The sequence below is a fragment of the Mauremys mutica genome, unplaced genomic scaffold (assembly GCF_020497125.1).
Source record: "Mauremys mutica isolate MM-2020 ecotype Southern unplaced genomic scaffold, ASM2049712v1 001101F_np12_obj, whole genome shotgun sequence".
In the NCBI taxonomy this organism is placed as follows: Eukaryota; Metazoa; Chordata; order Testudines; family Geoemydidae; genus Mauremys; species Mauremys mutica.
In genome coordinates, this window is record NW_025423118.1 from 99,773 (window position 1) to 107,366 (window position 7,594).

Sequence of the window (7,594 nt, forward strand, 5' to 3'; positions counted from 1 at the left end):
GGCCTTAGGTGCAGCATGGGAGAATGACATTTGTTATCTGGCCAATAGAAGTCAGAGTTTTACTGCCTTAAAATTTCAGAAAAAAAAAAATCAGACCCAAGCCATGTGCGGTGGGGAGACTGGTGGGGGTTTCTGTGGTTTTGTTTTTCACATTTTAAATGTCCTTGATCATTTTGATGAGGAAATTGTTTGTACAAAGCCAAGAAAAATTAAAAATGTGCACAGGAGTGAGCGGGTTTCTGAGCGCCAGGGTAGGGGTGGAGAGTTACATGCAGGGGGTTTCGGGGATAAACTAGAGGCTTTTGCTGCAGCACAGAGAGAGATTTTGCTATTTCATTTTTCCCAAGTGACAAGTCCCCCACATTGCCCCCTTGCTGCTGCTGCCCCGGCTCAGACCCCATGGTCACCCCTAGCTGTAGTTCAGTAGGCGCTCAAACCGTATTAGACATCAGAGAATCAACACAGGGAGCGACCCGATAAATGCTGTGAATGCGGAAAAACCTTTGCTCGGCTCTGAACCCTTAGTAATCATCAGAGGACCCACACAAGGGAGAAACCCTATGGATGCCCTAGGGAAACAGTTCTGTCAGAGCTCAGCCCTTATTTGTCATCCGAGAAGCTGCAAGGGAGTTAAAGACCATAAAAATCTTGTCTAGATTTTGTTTTCCTTTTGCTAATTCCTACACACTGAACTTTAAGGCACCATTTGTCACTGTGGTCTCTCAAGTCCCTCACCTGCATTGTTTGCTTTTCAATTTTGCAGCTCACCTTTCCTTGGGATGAGTCCCACACTCTCATTCACTCCTTTGTGCCATGTCATGGAGGTGGGTGTCCCTCCAATAGGAATGTCCATCAGCTCCAGGGAGGGGGAACCAAGAGTAACTTCAACTAGGTACATGGAGGTTAAATTTACCTGGATCTTGACTGCACTAGGATTTGCCATGGAGTTAGCTAGCTTGAGTTCACTATCCTGATATAAAAGCAGAGATAAATGGCGGTGGGGGGGGGGGGGGGGATTAGCTGTGTTAGTCTGGATCTGTAAAAGCAGCAAAGAGTCCTGTGGCACCTTATAGACTAACAGACGTACAGGAGCATGAGCTTTCGTCGGTGAATACCCACTTCGTCGGATGCATGTAGTGGAAATTTCCAGGGGCAGGTATATATTTGCAAGCAAGAAGCTAGAGATAACGAGGTTAGCTCAATCAGGGAGGATGAGGCCCTCTTTTAGCAGTTGAGGTGTGAAAACCAAGGGAGGAGAAACTGCTTTTGTAGTTGTCTAGCCAGTCACAGTCTCTTTAATCCTGAGCTGATGGTGTCAGATTTGCAGATGAACTGAAGCTCAGCGGTTTCTCTTTGAAGTCTGGTCCTGACGTTTTTTTGCTGTAGGATGGCCACCTTAAGATCTGCTATTGTGTGGCCAGGGAGGTTGAAGTGTTCTCCTACAGGTTTTTGTATATTGCTATTCCTAATATCTGATTTGTGTCCATTTATCCTTTTCTGTAGAGACTGTCCAGTTTGGCCGATGTACATAGCAGAGGGGCATTGCTGGCATATATATATTACATTGGTGGACGTGCAGGTGAATAAACCGGTGATGGTGTGGCTGATCTGGTTAGGTCCTGTGATGGTGTCGCTGGTGTAGATATGTGGGCAGAGTTGGCATCGAGGTTTGTTGCATGGATTGGTTCCTGAGCTAGAGTTACTATGGTGCAGCGTGCGTTACTGGTGAGAATATGCTTCAGGTTGGCAGGTTGTCTGTGGGCAAGGACTGGCCTGCCACCCAAGGCCTGTGAAAGTGAGGGATCATTCTCCAGGGATGGGTTGTAGATCCCTGATGATGGGTTGGAGGGGTTTTCACTGGCCATCACATACAGCCCCAGCTGAGTCCTGTTGGTTTCTTTTTCGAGTTTGTCTTGCAGTAGGAGGCTTCTGGGTAAATGTCTGGCTCTGTTGATCTGTTTCCTTATTTCCTCATGCGGGTATCGTAGTTTTGAGAATGCTTGGTGGAGATCTTGTAGGTATTGGTCTCTGTCTGAGGGGTTGGAGCAGATGCGTTTGTACCTCAGTGCTTGACTGTAGACAATGGATTGTGTGGTGTGCCCAGTATGGAAGCTGGAAGGCATGAAGGTAGGCAGGACTGAATCTCCATTAGACAAAGCTTAAAGAACGGAATGACCGGGAGTCATTCCCAGTTTTGCCCAGGCGTCCCCGGCCAACCTCAGCGAGGCCAGCCAGGAGCACTCATGGCATGACGACGACGGATACCAGTCATATTGCACCGTCTGCCATTGGGAAGGGAAGGCGATGCTGCTGTGTAGCGCTGCAGCACCACATGTGCCAGCAGCATCCAGTAGACATAAGGTGACATTGAAAAAAGGCGAGAAACTATTTTTTTTCCCTTTGCTTTCACCGGGGGGGGGGGGGGTGGCTGACGACATATACCCTGAACCACCCATGACAATGTTTTTGACCCTTCAGTCTTTGGGAGCTCAGCCAAGAATGCAAATGGTTTTCGGAGAGTGCAGGAACTGTGGGATAGCTAGAGTCCTCAGTCCCCCCTCCGTGAGTGTCCATTTGATTCTTTGGCTTTCCGTTACGCTCGTCTCAGCTCCTTAAGTTTCACGCAGCACTGTGTTGAGTCCCTGTTGTGGCCTCTGTCTATCATAGCCTTGGAGATTTTTCCAAAATTTTGTCTTTTGGAACGGAGTTCTGATAAAACTGATTCATCTCCCCATACAGAGATCAGCTTCAGTGTCTCCCGTACGGTCCATGCTGGAGCTTTTTTTTCATTCTGGGACTGCATGGTCACCTGTGCTGATCGGTGCTCCACGCTGGGCAAACAGGAAATGAAATTCAAAAGTTCGCGGGCCTTTTCCTGTCTACCTGGCCAGTGCATCCGAGATCAGATTGCTGTCCAGAGCAGTCACAATGGTGCACTGTGGGATAGCGCCCGGAGGCCAATACCGTTGAATTGCAGCCACACTAACCCTAATCCGAAATGGCAATACCGATTTCAGCGCTACTCCCCTCGTTGGGGAGGAGTACAGATATCGAAATTAAGAGTCCTTTATATCGATACAAAGGGCTTCGTTGTGTGGACAGGTGCAAGGTTAATGCGATTTAACGCTGCTAAATTTGATAAGAACTCGTAGGGTAGACCAGGCCCCACACTCAACACACGTGTTATTTCTCTCTCCCCTGGGGATTCTCTGCTGGGCCGTGGTTTCCTTGAGAAGTCGGAGTTCTCCGATAATAAACAGAATAACCAACCTTCTGCATTGCCTGGTTTCCCTGCCACCTCTCTGGAATGTGCTGACTCTCACAGGCTTTTCCCTGATCACAACTCCTGGACACACTCCCTTTGCATCTTTGCAATAACGTGCCATGTGGTTCCACTTCCTCATCATCTTCCTGTTGAGAATTCTGCTCCATGGTCTCACTCCCCAGTCCAGCACCTGCTGGGACGCAGAAAGAAAAACCATCACAAACAGGAATGGAAAGGGGAGAACAAAGTGGAATAACAGCTAGAGATGAAAAAAAAAAATCAGGGACTGAAGTTCCCCAAACTCTTCCCCAAAGGAGAGAGAGGAAGAGATGAATTCTTCAGCCAGTTCCCACCCAAATACTCAGGCAGAAGGAAGTGCAGGGAGGGAGCTACTGCCAGGAGTTAGTCAGAATGGATAGGAAGTAGGGCTGTCAATTCATTGCAGTTAAACCAGCCTGAGAAGGGGCCAGAATTTACCAATGTACATTGCCAAAGAGCCACAGCAATACATCAGCAGCACCCCCATAAGCTTCCTCCCCCAAGCTCCCAGCACCTCCCACCAACGGATCAGTGCCCCCCCTCCCTCCCCACACCTCCCAATCAGCTGTTTTGTGGCATGCAGGAGGCTCTGGGGGGCAGGAGGAGGAGAAAGGGCATGGCAGGCTCAGGGGAGGGGGCAGGAAGGAGTGGAGTGGGTGCAGGGCCTGTAGCAGAGCCAGGGGTTGAGCAGTGAGCACCCCCAGCACATTGGAAAGTTGGCACCTGTAGCTCCAGCCGCAGAGTCGGTGCCTAGACAAGGAGCCGCATATTAACTTCTGAAGAGCCGCATGTGGCTCCGGAGCCACAGGTTGGCCACCCCTGGTCTAGATAATACTTAGTCCTGCCATGAGTGTAGGGGACTGGACTAGGTGACCTCTCTAGGTCCCTTCCAGTCCTATGATTCTATAAACTACATTAAAGCACAGTTAAGGTTGCCTAGTGCTGCCTCTGCCCTTCCAGTATGTGGAGAGTGGTGAAAGTTAAACATCTGAGAACCAGTAAATGAAGAACTACCCACCACACCTGCAAAAGGAAGCTTAGCTCTGCCCCTATTCCCTAACCTTGGGGCTAGCAAATGTCACTGGGAATAGGTCAGTAAGGGTGGAGCAACGGTTTACCAACTAACCGGGGGAAATTTGGCACTTCCATCTCTTGAAGTCTGCAACTCAACACTGGATGCCTTTCTGGAAGATATTTTCATCAAAACACAAGCTATTCAGCTCACTACAATGGTAACTGGATGAAAGTGTATGGCTTGTATTATATGGAAGGTCAGACTAGATGACCTAATAGTATCTCCTGGCCTTAAAATGTACTGATCAATGATCAAAAGAAGGAAGACTAAGAACATGCCATTATTTGTGTTGCGTCAGCTGTAGTTTTACATGAACAGTGGAGGGAACAGTTGGAGCAACTTGGCAGAGCTGGGACTGTGATAAGAAGAGAGGTGTGTGTGAATCTCGAAGGAACAGGTATTCCTCATGTCAGTGCTTAGTGTTGTAGGTTGTGTCAATGAAGGTGCACAAGGGTGTGTTCTTGTCACGAGGGTTGTCAGCATTCTGGTGGTATATGTGCTAATGGCCTCCAATACTCAATGGGGGTAAGTGAAGGAATCCTGAGTGCGAGGGTAAAGGGGTGGTGACATTAGGAAAGTCTGAGATGGATAGTGAGCAGCAGACTCAGTGTTTGAGTGCAGGCCAAGCGTAGGTAGCTTCTGTTCCCTGCACTGGACCTAACCAAGTTTTGCCTTAGCAAAGAGAAGGTGTTGGGCTTTGTGTTATCCTGCTCCTGAGCTCTGCCCCAAAGTGTTGTGTGGCGGGCGGGGCAAAGTGCCAGTATGTGTCATTGGCCTGTTGGAGTGTTGCTGAAACAGGGCAGAGTAGAGGTCGCATTGTGGGGTCTTGTGAACCTCAACTCTTCCTTCTCCTTCTAATAACCGAGGGGACAGGAATCCTTACCCAGCGAGGTCACGTTCTCATAGTTCTCCTTCATGACATCTCTGTGGACCGCTCTCTGAGCGGGGTCCAGCAGAGCCCACTCTTCTTCGGTGAAATACACAGCCACCTCCTCGCAGGCCATTGGCCCCTGAAAGAGCAAGAGCCCCTCACTCAGTACCTGCTGCTTACTGACAACCCCACTGCTCACAGGGGAGGGGCCAATCACTTGGAAGCTGTGGGAGGCAGGCAGGCAGCATAGTTCCACCCACACCCCATCACAGGACAGCAGCCAGGAAGCATCAAGGGGAGGGAAGACAAAGAGCACCCCCACTCCTCCCAGCAGAGAGAGGGGGCAGGAGTCTTCCCATTCCTCACTCACCTACTAGCCAGAGGCTGGGACAGGAGATGGAGCCCGCAGCAGGGTCCAGGGACAGCTCCCTGGTGTGAATGGCAACACCCTCCTCACTGCCAGCAGCCGGATGGGAGGGGATGGGGTGTCTCCCCAGGGCCTCACTGGTGGGTGCCCCTTTAGATCTCACTACTGCCTCTGGCTAGTAGGTTCAGGCTCCAGTACTGAAGTCTGGTAAGTTTCCCTAGCCCCATACGGGGGGGGGGGGTGTTTCCTGCTTGACTAATTAGGGAATTCCCACCCACAAACCATAGGGGGCTGGTGCTGGGATCTAGGCACCACAGTAAACAAATCTCGGCAGATTTATCACACCCTGTCCCCCTCCCTTCCTCCACCTTGTGGCTTTCCTACCCCCTCCCGCTTCCAGACCAGCCCCCTTCGACGTGCCCACTGTGATGTTACTGACATGAACTGTGACCGTATAGATCACCGCTGCAACCAGGGGCCTATGGCTGCACCAGGTCTTGTACAGGGGAGGTCCAGTGGGGTGTCTATGGAAAGGTTGTAGTTTGCTGGTTATGATTATGCTGCCTGTATGTGTGTATCATTTTTGTATTTGAAGTTATGAATATTGGCCATGCACTTGTATCTCAATGTGTTTCATCTTAAGTAGCCTCAGTGAAGCGTTTGGTCAGTTTCTTGAGAACGGGCACTCAGGCCTTGGCTACACTTGCGAGTCATAGTGCAATAAAGCCACCCACAGCGCTGTAACTCACTCTCCGTCCACACTGGCAAGGCACATGCAGCGCTGCATCTCCGTGGCTACAGCGCTGCAGGTACTCCGCCTCCCCGAGAGGAATAACAGCTGCTGCGGAGTGGCTGAGACGCTCCCGCTCCAGTGTAAACGGGGAGTAACCTTATTACGCAGTGATTGACCTCCAGAAACTCCCCATAATCCTTTTAAGTGAAGGTTCCTCTCCTTGTTTTGTTGTGATGCCTCTTTTTGTTTTGTTGTGAACTCCGGGCTCAGGGAGCTGCTTGTCAAAAAACCAAACACAGCTCCTGTTTGCTGTGAATGAGTAGAGGGAGGCAGGGGAGCCAGGGGAGTGAGGTAGCAAACGTCAGTTGCAGAGGGTGGTGCACATGCCCCCCTGGCCCCAGAGTCCAGCATTTGCATAAACCCACCCACTGTCCTGTGACTAACAATCTCGCTCTGCTAACTCTTCCAGCAAAACAGGCCAAAGAAAGTGTATGTGAGCGCTGTACCACAGCCCCGTTGCTCTTTTCGGTTCCTTCCCACAGAACTTTCACTCCATACCAGTCCAGTTCCTTGCTGTTGCTTGTCTAACCACTGCATGCATGTGCTATACCGTACCCTGAGCTGATTCCCGGCTTTTGTGCTCAATACAGCCTTGCCCCTCCGTGTCTCTGTGGCGCAATGGGTCAGCGTGTTCGGCTGTTAACCGAAAGGATGGTGGTTCGAGCCCACCCAGGGACGACGCTAAGCCTTGTGCTGCTTCCTTGCTTCCCCGAGGCTGTGGGGGTGCCTCAAAATGGTCCCATTTTGCTGCCTCTTGGCCTCAGTGCTTTCAGCTGGATGGTCCAATAGAGCGGGCTGGATGCCATTCAGACAACCCATCTGCCAGCAGCCGTGCCGGAGAGGGCTCAGGCTTTATCCTCAAGGCCGAGCACAAAAAACTTCTCAGCCGGGGAAAACATTTTCGCTCCCTTCCCGCCCCTTCCGCCCAAGACGCCCAAGGGAGAAGCGGAGGGAGACACGGCCGGCTCAAAGACGACTCCCTCCCACTTCCCTGGTACGCTGTTGCAAAGCTCTTGGCCTGCCTCATGCCTCTTCAGGAAAGCAGGCCATGCGGCCCCAAGCCTGAGTCACGTCCGCAGGCCTGGCCCGCCCCGCCCCGGCTGACGGCCTCCGCGCAGAGCCACGCGCATTAATGGTCAAAAATTGGGCAGGTTCGAGTCGGGAGCTCGGCTCTTTCCCCTGAC

The 7,594-nt window shown here is 51.2% G+C and overlaps 1 non-coding gene across 1 annotated transcript; it reads left to right on the plus strand.

Moving 5' to 3' along the window:
- Positions 1-7,014: 7,014 nt before the first annotated feature.
- On the plus strand, positions 7,015-7,088 carry TRNAN-GUU. Its single transcript has one exon. It is a non-coding gene; the product is annotated as a tRNA-Asn (tRNA).
- Positions 7,089-7,594: the final 506 nt, after the last annotated feature.